The sequence below is a fragment of the Oncorhynchus gorbuscha genome, linkage group LG14 (assembly GCF_021184085.1).
Source record: "Oncorhynchus gorbuscha isolate QuinsamMale2020 ecotype Even-year linkage group LG14, OgorEven_v1.0, whole genome shotgun sequence".
NCBI classification, from domain to species: Eukaryota; Metazoa; Chordata; class Actinopteri; order Salmoniformes; family Salmonidae; genus Oncorhynchus; species Oncorhynchus gorbuscha.
The window spans coordinates 30,651,425-30,665,141 of NC_060186.1; the positions used below are offsets into that span (position 1 = coordinate 30,651,425).

At 44.6% G+C, this 13,717-nt stretch overlaps 1 non-coding gene across 1 annotated transcript; it reads right to left on the bottom strand.

Annotated features, from left to right (window-relative positions):
- Positions 1-5,303: 5,303 nt before the first annotated feature.
- trnas-gcu lies at positions 5,304-5,385 on the bottom strand. The gene has a single exon. It is a non-coding gene; the product is annotated as a tRNA-Ser (tRNA).
- Between the last annotated feature and the right edge of the window lie 8,332 nt (positions 5,386-13,717).

Sequence of the window (13,717 nt, forward strand, 5' to 3'; positions counted from 1 at the left end):
GAGGAGGAAGGGAGTTGGCTCGGGACCGACTGAAGACCGTGCGCAGATCATGATATTCCTCCGGCACTCCTGTCAAATCGCCAGGTTCCTCCTGAGAAGTGGGGACAGAAGAAATGGGAGGGATGGCAGACATTAAACACTTCACATGACAAGAAACGTTCCAGGATAGGATAGAATTACTAGACCAATTAATAGAAGGATTATGACATACTAGCCAGGGATGACCCAAAACAACAGGTGTAAAAGGTGAACGAAAAATCAAAAAAGAAATAGTCTCACTGTGGTTACCAGATACTGTGAGGGTTAAAGGTAGTGTCTCAAATCTGATACTGGGAAGATGACTACCATCTAAGGCGAACATGGGCGTAGGCTTGTCTAACTGTCTGAAAGGAATGTCATGTTTCCGAGCCCATGCTTCGTCCATGAAACAACCCTCAGCCCCAGAGTCTATCAAGGCACTGCATGTAGCACCCGAACCGGTCCAGCGTAGATGGACCGACATAGTAGTACAGGATCTAGATGGAGAGACCTGAGTAGTAGCGCTCACCAGTAGCCCTCCGCTTACTGATGAGCTCTGGCTTTTACTGGACATGAATTGACAAAATGTCCATCAAATCCGCAATAGAGGCACAGGCGGTTGGTGATCCTCCGTTCCCTCTCCTTAGTCGAGATGCGAATACCTCCCAGCTGCATGGGCTCAGTCTCTGAGCCAGAGGAGGGAGATGGTTGCGATGCGGAGCAGGGAAACACCGTTGACGCGAGCTCTCTTCCACGAGCTTGGTGACGAAGATCTACCCGTCGTTCTATGCGGATGGCGAGAGCAATCAAAGAGTCCACACTGGAAGGAACCTCCCGGGAGAGAATCTCATCTTTGACCACTGCGTGGAGTCCCTCCAGAAAACGAGCGAGCAGCGCCGGCTCGTTGCAGTCACTAGAGGCAGCAAGAGTGCGAAACTCTATAGAGTAATCCGTTATGGATCGATCACCTTGGCATAGGGAAGCCAGGGCCCTAGAAGCCTCCCTACCAAAAACTGAACGGTCAAAAACCCGAATCATCTCCTCTTTAAAGTTCTGGTAATTGTTTGAACAATCAGCCCTTGCCTCCCAGATAGCTGTGCCCCACTCTCGAGCCCGGCCAGTAAGGAGTGAAATGACGTAAGCAACCCGAGCTCTCTCTCTAGAGTATGTGTTGGGTTGGAGAGAGAACACAATATCACACTGGGTGAGAAAGGAGCGGCACTCCTTGGGCTGCCCGGAGTAGCAAGGTGGGTTATTAACCCTAGGTTCCGGAGGCTCGGCAGACCAGGAAGTAACAGGTGGCACGAGACGAAGACTCTGGAACTGTCCAGAGAGGTCGGAAACCTGAGCGGCCAGGTTCTCCATGGCATGACGAGCAGCAGACAATTCCTGCTCGTGTCTGCCGAGCATGGCTCCTTGGATCTCGACGGCAGTGTTACGAGCGTCTGTAGTCGCTGGGTCCATTCTTTGGTCGGATCCTTCTGTTATGCAGGTGAATGAGGACCCAAAAGCGACTTGGCGAAAACAGAGTCTTTAATCCAGTTAAAGGAAATAGCAATACTCCTAGACAAATCGGAGCGGTAAATAAAGCATAAGAAACAATTCCACTCGTAATCACGAGAACTGACTGGAGACTCGATAATAAACTGCAGGTTGCCTCGGGAAGGCACTTGACCGTAGCAGACTCAGACACCTGCTCACCACCCAGCATCTGAGGGAAACACGACACGACAGGGCGATACAAAGACACAGCACGGTGAACAATATACGAGGATCCGACAGGACAGAAACGGAAAACAAGGGGAGAAATAGGGACTCTAATCAGGGGAAAAGATAGGGAACAGGTGTGGGAAGACTAAATGATTGATTAGGGGAATAGGAACAGCTGGGAGCAGGAACGGAACGATAGAGAGAAGAGAGAGAGAGAGGGAGAGAGAAAAAGGGGAACGAACCTAAAAAGACCAGCAGGGGGAAAACGAACAGAAGGAAAAGCAAAATGACAAGACAATATAAGACAAAACATGACAGGTTGGTGTTATAATACACACATGCAGTTCATCGCCTTCACCACTCAGATACCAAGTCCTGTGCTCTCGCTGTGGCAGTCAGCAATTTTACCAGTGTTTGTGAAAGTCAAAATCTTTCAGTGCCAAAATAAAGCAAAGAAATTTAATTGGTACACGATGAGGATGGGATTCAAACCCATGAATGCAGAGCACAATGGATTAGCAGTCCATCGCCTTAACCACTCGGCCACCTCATCCTGTATTTTGGAAATGGCAAATTATCCTAAAAAACTGTAGTTGCTGTATGTAAACCCTTGATTGAAATCAATGAAATTTATGCAGAGCAATGGCAAGGCCATGTGTCGATCCCATCGAGACATTTAACAAACGTGTTGTCAGGCCGAGTGGTCTCAAGTGCTTGATTAAGTGTGTTGAGGTGTTCGGTTCAAATCCCACCATTGAGGTTGCCCTTGGTGAAGCTATTCTCAATACCTGAATCCTATTAGTCACTCTAGGATTGTGCAGGGATTCTATATTCATGTGGGGCCATGTAAGAGAGGAAATAACAAATGTTTCGTGAAGAGGTTGGTGTTATAATCCACACATGTAGTTCATCGCCTTCACCACTCAGATACCAAGTCCTGTGCTCTCGCTGTGGCAGTCGGCAATTTTACCAGTGTTTGTGAAAGTCAAAATCTTCCAGTGCCAAAATAAAGCACAGAAATTTAATTGTTACACGATGAGGATGGGATTCGAACCTATGCATGCAGAGCACAATGGATTAGCAGTCCATCGCCTTAACCACTCGGCCAACTCATCCTGAATTTTGGTAGTGGCAAATGGCTTTAAAAAAACTGTAGTTGCTGTATGTAAACCCTAGATTGAAATCAATGAAAGTTCGGCAGAGCAATGGCAAGGCCATGTGTCGATCCCATCGAGACATTTAACAAACGTGCTGTCAGGCCGAGTGCTTGATTAAGTGTGTTGAGGTGTCGGTTCAAATCCCACCATTGAGGTTGCCCTTGGAGAAGCTATTCTTCAATACCTGAATCTTATTAGTCACTAGGAATGTGCAGGGATTCTATATTCATGTGGGGCCATGTAAGAGAGGAAATAACAAATGTTTCGTGAAAAGGTTGGTGTTATAATCCACACATGCAGTTCATCGCCTTCACCACTCAGATACCAAGTCCTGTGCTCTCGCTGTGGCAGTCAGCAATTTTACCAATGTTTGTGAACGTCAAAATCTTCCAGTGCCAAAATAAAGCACAGAAATTTAATTGTTACACGATGAGGATGGGATTTGAACCCATGCATGCAGAGCACAATGGATTAGCAGTCCATCGTATTAACCACTCAGATACCAAGTCCTTTGCTCGCGCTGTGGCAGTCAGCAATTTTCCCAGTGTTTGTGAAAGTCAAAATCTTCAGTGCCAAAATGAAGCACAGAATTTTAATTGTTATACAATGAGATTCTAACCCATGCATGCAGAGCACAATGGATTAGCAGTCCATCGCCTTAACCACTCAGATACCAAGTCCTGTGCTCTCGCTGTGGCAGTCAGCAATTTTACCAGTGTTTGTCAAAGTCAAAATCTTCCAGTGGCAAAATAAAGCACAAAAATGTAATTGTTAAACGATGAGGATGGGATTCGAACCCGTGCATGCATAGCGCAATGGATTAGCAGTCCATCGCCTTAACCACTCGGCCACCTCTTCCTGTATTTTGAAGTGGCAAATTAATTAAAAAAACTATTGTTGCTGTATGTAAACCCTAGAATGAAATCAATGAAAGTTCGGCAGGGCAATGGCAAGGCCATGTGTCGATCCCATCGAGACATTTAACAAACGTGCTGTCAGGCCGAGTGGTCTCAAGTGCTTGATTAAGTGTGTTGAGGTGTCGGTTCAAATCCCACCATTGAGGTTGCCCTTGGAGAAGCTATTCTTCAATACCTGAATCTTATTAGTCACTAGGATTGTGCAGGGATTCTATATTCATGCGGGGCCATGTAAGAGAGGAAATAACAAATGTTTTGTGAAAAGGTTGGTGTTATAATCCACACATGCAGTTCATATCCTTCACCACTCAGATACCAAGTCCTGTGCTCTCGCTGTGGCAGTCAGCAATTTTACCAGTGTTTGTGAAAGTCAAAATCTTTCAGTGCCAAAATAAAGCAAAGAAATTTAATTGGTACACGATGAGGATGGGATTCAAACCCATGCATGCAGAGCACAATGGATTAGCAGTCCATCACCTTAACCACTCGGCCACCTCATCCTGTATTTTGGAAATGGCAAATTATCCTAAAAAACTGTAGTTGCTGTATGTAAACCCTTGATTGAAATCAATGAAAGTTATGCAGAGCAATGGCAAGTCCATGTGTCGATCCCATCGAGACATTTAAAAAACGTGTTGTCAGGCCGAGTGGTCTCAAGTGCTTGATTAAGTGTGTTGAGGTGTTCGGTTCAAATCCCACCATTGAGGTTGCCCTTGGTGAAGCTATTCTCAATACCTGAATCCTATTAGTCACTCTAGGATTGTGCAGGGATTCTATATTCATGTGTGGCCATGTATTAGAGGAAATAACAAATGTTTTGTGAAGAGGTTGGTGTTATAATCCACACATGCAGTTCATTGCCTTCACCACTCAGATACCAAGTCCTGTGCTCTCGCTGTGGCAGTCAGCAATTTTACCAGTGTTTGTGAAAGTCAAAATCTTCCAGTGCCAAAATGAAGCACAGAATTTTAATTGTTATACAATGAGATTCTAACCCATGCATGCAGAGCACAATGGATTAGCAGTCCATCGCCTTAACCACTCAGATACCAAGTCCTGTGCTCTCGCTGTGGCAGTCAGCAATTTTACCAATGTTTGTGAACGTCAAAATCTTCCAGTGCCAAAATAAAGCACAGAAATTTAATTGTTACACGATGAGGATGGGATTTGAACCCATGCATGCAGAGCACAATGGATTAGCAGTCCATCATATTAACCACTCAGATACCAAGTGCTTTGCTCGCGCTGTGGCAGTCAGCAATTTTCCCAGTGTTTGTGAAAGTCAAACTCTTCAGTGCCAAAATGAAGCACAGAATTTTAATTGTTATACAATGAGATTCTAACCCATGCATGCAGAGCACAATGGATTAGCAGTCCATCGCCTTAACCACTCAGATACCAAGTCCTGTGCTCTCGCTGTGGCAGTCAGCAATTTTACCAGTGTTTGTCAAAGTCAAAATCTTCCAGTGCCAAAATAAAGCACAAAAATGTAATTGTTAAACGATGAGGATGGGATTCGAACCCATGCATGCAGAGCACAATGGATTAGCAGTCCATCGCCTTAACCACTCGGCCACCTCATCCTGTATTTTGGAAATGGCAAATTATCCTAAAAAACTGTAGTTGCTGTATGTAAACCCTTGATTGAAATCAATGAAAGTTATGCAGAGCAATGGCAAGGCCATGTGTCGATCCCATCGAGACATTTAAAAAACGTGTTGTCAGGCCGAGTGGTCTCAAGTGCTTGATTAAGTGTGTTGAGGTGTTCGGTTCAAATCCCACCATTGAGGTTGCCCTTGGTGAAGCTATTCTCAATACCTGAATCCTATTAGTCACTCTAGGATTGTGCAGGGATTCTATATTCATGTGTGGCCATGTATTAGAGGAAATAACAAATGTTTTGTGAAGAGGTTGGTGTTATAATCCACACATGCAGTTCATTGCCTTCACCACTCAGATACCAAGTCCTGTGCTCTCGCTGTGGCAGTCAGCGATTTTACCAGTGTTTGTGAAAGACAAAATCTTCCAGTGCCAAAAAAAGCACAGAATTTTACTTGTTACAAGATGAGGATGGGATTCTAACCCATGCATGCAGAGCACAATGGATTAGCAGTCCATCGCCTTAACCACTCGGGCACTTAACCACCAGTGTTTGTGAAAGTCAAAATCTTCCAGTGCCAAAATAAAGCACAGAAATGTAATTGTTACACAATGAGGATGGGATTCGAATCCATGCATGCAGAGCACAATGGATTAGCAGTCCATCGCCTTAACCACTCGGCCACCTCATCCTGAATTTTGGTAGTGGCAAATGACTTTCAAAATCTGTAGTTGCTGTATGTAAACCCTTGATTGAAATCAATGAAAGTTAGGCAGAGCAATGGCAAGGCCATGTGTCGATCCCATCGAGACATTTAACAAATGTGTTGTCAGGCCGAGTGGTCTCAAGTGCTTGATTAAGTGTGTTGAGGTGTCGGTTCAAATCCCACCATTGAGGTTGCCCTTGGTGAAGCTATTCTTCAATACCTGTGTTACGGATACAGTTATCCTGTGTATCCTGTGTGTGTGTTTCTTTTCTCTCCTTCTCCCCTCACAGGTGAAAATCAACACTCCCCAATCAGTCAACAATCAATCATCAATCAGAAGACACACCTCCTCCTATTTCCTGACCTATCACAGTTCCTTCCCCATGGTTTAAAAACCCCATCATTTGTTTGTTCTAGAGCTCAGCTCAGCTCAATCTCTCTGTAAATGCCATGTCTGTAGGTCTCAGTGTTTCACTCTCGCTTTGTGTCTTAACCTCTCTTTTGTTTAAAGCACCTCCATAGCACTTTGTCATCACCTGTGAGTATTGTTTTTGGTTATGGTGTTTGTTTGTTTGCTGGTGGGAAAAGGGGGAAACCAAGACCAGTCGCCCATGGGCATACACTACCCGTAGGTGAACTTTGTTAAATACACTAGTTAGAACTGGGCGGACCACCCACTGTATTTTTGGTTAGTTAGTTAGCTGTTGTTAAAGTAGGCTAGTCTAGCTTAGGGGTGTTTTTGAATACTTATTGTTTCTTTCCTTGGGTCCAGCTCAGCCCCTTTTCCTGCTCCCCCCATTACCGTGTGTTTATAAATAAACCTAGAGTTTGACGGTAGATTTCTGTTGTCGTGGTTATTTCGTTCACACTTTCACTTTGTCACAATAATAATTTGCATGAGTTATGTTACGGATCTCATTACCATCCCCCCTAGACTGTCGGGCCAAAAGGGATTCGTAACATAAGTGGGGCCTCGTCCGGGATCTGTCATAACTGACACCCATGCCGCTCATGTAGATTGTTGTAGTGGTATAGTTCAGTGTTGAGCGTCATAGCTGAAGTAGCATTAGTGTTTGCTATTTTCTTTGGCACTTGTGAAGTAGTGTAAAATGACTACTTTTGATTTGAGATCCTTTTTGGATAACCCTTCGTGGGAGGTTTTTGACAAATGTCGTAGAGTTGATTTAATGACCTTGGCTGACCATTATTCAGTATCGATTCCGCAGAGTTTAGTTAAGGCGGATGTTAAACGGCTAGTATTAAATGTATTGTTGGAAGAGCAGGTGCTTGTGTTACCGCTGCCTGAGCCTACTACCCCTGTAGGGGATGTTGCTGCTCCTGTGAGCCCATTGGTGTCTGGTAATGAGGGAGAGGCAGCCACATTGTCCTGTTTTGATCCACTCTCCCCACTGTCAAATGGTGATACCAGGAGGGATGTCCGTTTAGCACAGTTCCAACTGGAGGTGGAAGAGAGAGCCCAAATTAGGCGAGAGACTCTCCACTTGGAGATGTGTAAAATAGAGGCAGAAAAAGAACGAGAACAACGGCATTTGGCGATGTGTAAAATTGAGGCAGACAGAGAACAAAGGCAGTTGGAGTTCAAAATGCGCCAGATGGAACTGGAGGCAGAGACAGCAAGGCTAGCCTCCGGTCCTACTGTGCCTGTTTGTGAGCCGTCCTCACCTATTTTTGTGTATTTGAGCGTATAGCCGTAGCATTGAAATGGCCTGAAGAGGTATGGTGCCTATTACTTCAGTGTAAATTAACTGGTAAAGCCCAAGAGGTTTTGTCAGCACTACCTCTGGAGGACAGTTTGAATTATGAAGTGGTCAAAGCTACTGTTCTTCGTGCCTATGAGCTTGTGCCTGAGGCATACCGACAGAGATTTAGGTCTCATAGAAAGTCTTCTAGTAAGACTTATGTGGAATTTGCTAGAGACAAGGGAAATCTGTTTGATAAATGGCATGCTGCTAGTAAGGTAACTGATTTCAACTCTCTCCGGGAGTTAATCTTGTTGGAAGATTTTAAAAATTGCTTACCCGAACGCATTGTAGTTTACCTAAACGAACAGAAAGTATCCTGTCTGGCAGAAGCGTCTGTGTTGGCAGACGAGTTTGTGTTGACGCACAAGAGTGTGTTTTCGGCTCAAACCGAGAGTAGAGCCACTGAGTTTCCTACCTTTAGCCCTAGTCGGCCAGCAGTAGTATATCAAGCACGCCAGAAGAATGAGCGTCCCTGTTTCTATTGTCATAAAGTAGGACATATGATTAATGATTGCTTCCTGCTTAAACGCAAACAAGGGATGCCTCTTCGTGCCAAGCCACCAACAGGTGTTGCTCTAATTCGTACGGTTAAGAGGTCGGCAACAAAACAGGTGCCTCAGGGTAACTGTAGCTTGAAAGTCTCAGTCCCCGACCGCCGTTATGAACCATTCATTTTCGAGGGGTTTGTGTCCCTAACGAATGACGAAGCGTCTCAGCGACCGGTTAAAATCCTTAGAGATACTGGTGCGGCGCAGTCGTTTATATTGTCTGATGTGTTGCCCTTATCTGACGATACATACTATGGTTCCAGTGTGTTAGTGCAGGGTATTGAAATGGGTTTTGTCCCAGTACCATTGCACTTTGTAAATGTACACTCTGAGTTAATCAGTGGAATATTCAGAGTGGGGGTACGTCCTATGTTGCCAGTGAAAGGTGTGACCTTTATAATGGGTAACGATATTGCCGGAGGAAAGGTAGTACCCGTATTGGAAGTATTGGATAAAAGTGACCACTCTCTCTCGAATGAGCTGGCACAGAGTTATCCACATGTGTTCCCCGCTTGTGCTGTCACTCGTGCTCAGGCACTACAAGAGGGTGACGAGATAGATTTGTCGAACACTGTTCTGTTCAAAGAGGTTGATCAAGAGGATGGATTGTGTGATACCTCTGAGAAGCTGATCACCTCTGACAAACAGCCCAGGAAAGAATCAAAGAACGTTGAACTTATTGCTGATGCAATACAGTTACCAGTCACTCGTGAGCAGCTGATTGCTAACCAAAAGGTTGACAACAAGCTTGCTAAATGTTTTTCTAGTGTTGTCTCATTGGAAGATGTGAAGAAGAAGAACGTGGCTTACTTCATTGATGGTAATCTCCTCATGCGTAAATGGAAATCCCATGTTGACGCGGATGGAGATTGGAATGCTGTTTACCAAATAGTGATTCCTACAGCCTTTCGACAAAATGTGTTATCCCTTGCTCATGATCACCAGTGGTCTGGTCATTTAGGAATCACAAAAACTTATGATCGGATCCTTCGACATTTCTTTTGGCCGGGTTTAAAACAAGATGTGGCTCAGTTCTGTCGGACATGCCACACATGTCAGATAACAGGAAAACCAAATCAGGTTATTCCTCCCGCTCCTCTTTGTCCCATACCTGTCATAGGTGAACCATTCGAGCATGTGGTGGTTGATTGTGTCGGACCGTTACCGAAGACAAAATCGGGTAACCAGTTTTTGTTAACGATAATGTGTATGGCTACAAGATACCCCGAGGCCATTCCTCTGAGAAGGATTACAGCCCCGGTAGTGAGTAAAGCCTTAATAAAATTCTTCACGACATTCGGGTTACCTAGGGTGGTACAAAGCGATCAAGGAACCAATTTCCTATCCAAGCTCTTCAGGCAGGTGTTAAAATCCTTGTCAATTACGCACCGTGTGTCAAGCGCCTATCACCCAGAGTCTCAGGGTGCACTTGAAAGATGGCATCAGACACTGAAGTCTATGCTACGTAAATATTGTTTGGAATCTGAGAAAGATTGGGATGAGGGAGTTCCTCTAGTTTTGTTTGCTGCTCGTGAAACTGTGCAGGAGTCCCTAGGTTTCAGCCCGGCTGAACTGGTGTTTGGTCACACAGTGAGAGGACCAATGAAAGTCCTTAAAGAACAGTTCTTGTCCCAAGAGTTGTGTACCAGAGATGAGAATGTGTTGGACTATGTTAGTCGCTTTCGTGAGCGCCTACACCAAGCTTGTGCTCTCGCAAAGGAAGCTCTGTCTTCCTCACAGAGGAGCATGAAAAGATACTATGATAAAGAGGCTGTTTCTCGTCCACTACAGCCAGGTGACCAAGTACTGGTGTTATTACCTGTTCCAGGATCTTCACTGTCAGCTCGTTTCTCGGGTCCTTATTTAATTGAAAAGAAAATAAGTGAAACTGACTATGTGCTTCAAACTCCTGATAGACAACGCCAATCTCGTGTGTGTCACATTAACATGTTGAAAGCTTACCACACCCGACCCAGCACACAGTTAGAGAGTTCAAAAACAGAGGAAGGTACTGCTGTCTCCTCTGCTACTACTGCTATCATAGTGGACTGTCATATTGATGATGTTGATGGCTTGGAGTTGCGCAATACTCAGCAGCAGTGTGTTAGATTGCCCAACTCAAATGCTGCTGTCTATCCAATCCAGTCTGGTTCATTTAACGGATGGACAGGCCAATGATATTGTGAGGCTACTACACAGTTTTCCATGTCTCTTTAATGACGTTCCTACTCGCACAAATGTGTTGGAACATGACATTAATGTTGGAAATGCTACACCTATCAAGCAACACCCATATCGTATCAACGCTTCCAAGAGGAAGATAATGAGGGATGAGGTGAGATATTTGTTGGAGAATGACCTGGCTAAGCCAAGTTCAAGCCCTTGGAGTTCTCCTTGCATTCTGGTTCCTAAACCTGATGGTACGTCCAGGTTATGTACGGATTATCGAAAGGTAAATTCTGTCACAATGCCAGATTCGTTCCCGTTACCCCGACTGGACAACTGTATCGACACTATTGGTGCTGCTAAGTATGTAACCAAGTTAGACCTTTTAAAAGGTTACTGGCAGGTTCCGTTAACTTCACGTGCTTCTGAGATTTCAGCCTTTGTGACCCCAGACAACTTCCTACAGTACTCAGTCATGGCTTTTGGGATGCGAAATGCACCAGCCACTTTCCAACGACTGGTTAACTCCGTATTAGCTGGCGTTCCTAATTGTAGTGCATACCTTGATGACCTAGTGATTTATTCGTCTGAGTGGTCAGATCATGTTGACTCGCTAAGGGTAGTATGTGAACGGTTGGCAGCTGCTTCTCTAACCCTGAACTTGGCAAAGTGCGAGTTTGGAAGGCTACTGTTACCTATCTCGGTAAAGAGGTTGGCCATGGACAGGTGCGCCCTGTTGGTGCCAAGGTCTTGGCTATAACTGCATTCCCTGCACCTACCACCAGACGAGAGGTACGCCGCTTTCTAGGGATGGTTGGCTACTACCGTAGCTTCTGTAAAAATTTCTCTGCGGTAGTTGCTCCATTGACCGATTTGCTTAGTCCGGCTAGATCATTTGTGTGGTCCGCTGATTGTAAGAGAGCTTTTGAATCAGCGAAAGCACTCTTATGTAGTACACCTGTACTTGCTGCTCCAGATTTTGAACAACCGTTCAAACTTGAGGTAGATGCTAGTGCCAGAGGTGCTGGTGCTGTTCTACTGCAGCAGGACAAGAGTGGAGTGGATCATCCCGTTTGTTATTTTTCACGTAAATTTAATAAATGTCAAACAAAATATGCGACAATAGAACAAGAAGCTCTTGCTTTGTTGTTGGCTCTGCAAAACTTTGAAGTATATATTGGTTCCAGTGCCCTACCCGTGATTGTATATACTGACCATAACCCCTTAGTTTTTCTCCACCGAATGTACAACCAGAACCAGCGCCTTATGCGTTGGGCGCTGATTGTACAAAATTATAATTTGGAGATCCGCCAGAAAAAGGGTTCTGATAATGTGTTGGCAGATGCTTTGTCTCGTGTGTAAAAATGATTTCTGTATGTTTTGCAAGGTTGTTGCTTTGTTGTGCGTATTCACTGAAATACTGTAGTCGCAACCCCTAGGGTTGCTCTTTTAAGGGTGGGAGTGTTACGGATACAGTTATCCTGTGTGTGTGTGTATCCTGTGTGTGTGTTTCTTTTCTCTCCTTCTCCCCTCACAGGTGAAAATCATCACTCCCCAATCAGTCAACAATCAATCATCAATCAGAAGACACACCTCCTCCTATTTCCTGACCTATCACAGTTCCTTCCCCATGGTTTAAAAACCCCATCATTTGTTTGTTCTAGAGCTCAGCTCAGCTCAATCTCTCTGTAAATGCCATGTCTGTAGGTCTCAGTGTTTCACTCTCGCTTTGTGTCTTAACCTCTCTTTTGTTTAAAGCACCTCCATAGCACTTTGTCATCACCTGTGAGTATTGTTTTTGGTTATGGTGTTTGTTTGTTTGCTGGTGGGAAAAGGGGGAAACCAAGACCAGTCGCCCATGGGCATACACTACCCGAGGGTGAACTTTGTTAAATACACTAGTTAGAACTGGGCGGACCACCCACTGTATTTTTGGTTAGTTAGTTAGCTGTTGTTAAAGTAGGCTAGTCTAGCTTAGGGGTGTTTTTGAATACTTATTGTTTCTTTCCTTGGGTCCAGCTCAGCCCCTTTTCCTGCTCCCCCCCATTACCGTGTGTTTATAAATAAACCTAGAGTTTGACGGTAGATTTCTGTTGTCGTGGTTATTTCGTTCACACTTTCACTTTGTCACAATAATAATTTGCATGAGTTATGTTACGGATCTCATTACCATCCCCCCTAGACTGTCGGGCCAAAAGGGATTCGTAACAACCTGAAACTTATTAGTCACTCTAGGATTGCGCAGGGATTCTATATTCATGTGGGGCCATGTAAGAGAGGAAATAACACATGTTTTGTGAAGAGGTTGGTGTTATAATCCACACATGCAGTTCATCGCCTTCACCACTCAGATACCAAGTCCTGTGCTCTCGCTGTGGCAGTCAGCAATTTTACAAGGGTTTGTGAAAGTCAAAATCTTCCAGTGCCAAAATAAAGCACAGAATTTTACTTGTTACACGATGAGGATGGGATTCAAAACCATGCATGCAGAGCACAATGGATTAGCAGTCCATCGCCTTAACCACTCGGCCACTTAACCACCAGTGTTTGTGAAAGTCAAAATCTTCCAGTGCCAAAATACAGCACAGAAATGTAATTGTTACAAAATGAGATTCTAACCCATGCATGCAGAGCACAATGGATTAGCAGTCCATCGCCTTAACCACTCAGATACCAAGTCATGTGCTCTCGCTGTGGCAGTCAGCAATTTTCCCAGTGTTTGTGAAATCAAAATCTTCCAGTGCCAAAATTAGCACAGAAATGTAACTGTTCACGATGAGGATGGGACTCAACCCATGCATGCAGAACACAATGGATTAGTAGTCCATCGCCTTAACCAGCCACCTCATCCTTTATTTTGAATTGGCAAATGACTTTAAAAACTGTAGTTGCTGTATGTAAACCCTAGTTTGAAACCAATGAAAGTTAGGCAGAGCAATGGCAAGGCCATGTGTCGATCCCATCGAGACATTTAACAAACGTGTTGTAAACCCTAGATTGAAATCAATGAAGTTTGGTAGAGCACTGGCAAGGCCATGTGTCGATCCCATCGAGACATTTAACAAACGTGTTGTCAGGCCGAGTGGTCTCAAGTGCTTGATTAAGTGTGTTGAGGTGTCGGTTCAAATCCCA